The 2,169-nt window shown below is 37.3% G+C and overlaps 1 pseudogene; it reads right to left on the reverse strand.

Moving 5' to 3' along the window:
- Positions 1-1,804: 1,804 nt before the first annotated feature.
- LOC113325461 lies at positions 1,805-1,904 on the reverse strand (annotated as a pseudogene).
- Positions 1,905-2,169: the final 265 nt, after the last annotated feature.

Genomic DNA, 2,169 nt, shown 5'->3' on the forward strand with positions numbered 1-2,169 from the left:
ACTTGGAAAATAGTGGAATCTTAGCCTCAGTGTTTCCTTTAGTATTGATATCATCTTTGATTGAGTTTGTTATAATTTTTAGTGAGTTTTCTATTTTAATATTAGAATTTAAGTCTAATTAATATCCTTCACAAGTCTGAGAATCCAGCCACTTTTACCACTATCTACAAATCACATCAATTTTTGGTGCCGCCGACGCGGACTTGTTTTTAGGGATTTAGATTTATTTTATTTTATTTTTATTTTTATTATTTTTGTCCTTTTTATGTTTTTGGGTATTTATCTCGTGTCTACAGGTTCTGGATCATAAAGAAAATTGAGCCACGGAGTTTGGTGATTTCATAAGGACTTGGAGCTAAAGATTAAAGCAAAAAGAACAGAAAAGAAGACAATTTTATTTTAGACAATTTTAGTTTAGGTTTTGTTTATTTTATTTTAAAAAAAATCTGTATTAGGGTTTGTTATTTTTGTAATTTTTCTTTATTTTATTTTTGGACTTTTGGACTTTGGGACATTATTTTTTTTATTACCCTACGGAAGGGTACTTTAAATATAAACTGTTTGCAGAGAAGGAGGACAATTACGATATTGTCTCTGCACCTTGGGTTCGTACACTAGACATCAGAGTCAGTGGCCCGAGTCGACTACAACCGATTCATCCCCCGTCTGGAACGGGAGGTAAGATTCTAAACACTCGCGAATCCCCTGTCAGCGAGTTACTGGACTACTTCGTATGCATATATGTTGAGGACTGAATACTGACATTTATTTTTCTAGTAAAGGGCAAGGCCTGGCCATTCAAGATAAGGGTTCGGATTTCATCACCGTTCTCTTCTTGCCCGCTTTAGGAACACGTAACCTACGTGAACCTAAGCCTAATATTTTGACTAGAACGAGACCGATAGGGTAACGAGCTTAAAAGGAAAGTCATTCGAAAAATATTGGTTAATATTTTAAGCATACTTCGAAGTTCTTGACAGTTTCTGTAAGTTGAATGCGTGACTGCGCCGCCTTGTAATACCGGTGAGGCCTTGGGTATCAAAGCTCCACCGATCTTCCCTCGCCTCTATTCAACTTACGTTAACTCGGATTGATTCCAGAGGGGTTTGCTTAAATTGTAACGAATTCCCGTTCGAAGGATTAGAAGCTGGTCTAGAAACAATCTAAGTGGAGCCATCATGCTTTTTGTTTGCTAAAAATCAATAGGTTTGATTTGGTTGGGTCGGCCTTGATCTGTGTTTGCTTACCCTTCCAATTTAGAAAATTCTATTGTATGCCTGAACGTAAAAGAGACACACTAGGTATATTTTTGTTAAAGAGAAACCTAGTAGTTCGAAGCGTCTCGATTACCTTAATCTAGAAAGTCCAGCTTTTGAATAGTCTGTTTTTGAAGGTTCTTTGACTGAGGAGAGAATCCATGTTGCTCCGATAGCGCCAGAAATGGCAACTTTGAAAGCTTTGTTGAATCCAACTAGGACTACCCGTCCTTCGTGTATTAAGTTAGCTGAAACGGAGGCACCCTATGAACTGAAACCTGGGACCTTACAGATGCTCCTAATCTTTTTAGGGAAAGAAAATGAAAACCCTTATTACCATGTTAGGGATTTTGAGGAAATTTGTAGTACTCTAAGAATTAGATGCTTAGATGATGATGCTTTGAAACTTAGGTTATTCCCATTTTCCCTGAAAGATAAGGCCAAGTCGTGGCTGTATAGTTTGGACTCCGAGTCAATTGAGACATATGAACAACTTACATCTGCCTTTTTCAATAAGTTCTTCCCTAGGCACAAAACATCGTCTATTAGGACGCAAATATGCACATTTTCACAATAAGAGGGAGAATCTTTATATAGGTATTTGGAAAGGTTCAATGATTTATTATCCCAGTGTCCTCATCATGGTTTAGAAAAGGTTAGGCTAGTTCAGATCCTTTATGAGGGTTTAGATTATTCCGCAACGACCATGGTTGAGTTTCTATGCGCTGGTGGATTTGAAAACCAAACTGTTGATGCGGCGATGGAATTTTTTAATGAAATCGCCGAAAAAACCCAACAATGGGAAAATAGTAGGGCACCCCATAAAAAATTCTTTTAAGTAGAGGAAACGCTAATAGGGTAGAAGGAGGCTATGAATCAGATGCCAAAATTGTTGCTATAGCAAAAAGGTTAG

The sequence above is a fragment of the Papaver somniferum genome, chromosome 11 (assembly GCF_003573695.1).
Source record: "Papaver somniferum cultivar HN1 chromosome 11, ASM357369v1, whole genome shotgun sequence".
Lineage (NCBI taxonomy): Eukaryota > Viridiplantae > Streptophyta > Magnoliopsida > Ranunculales > Papaveraceae > Papaver > Papaver somniferum.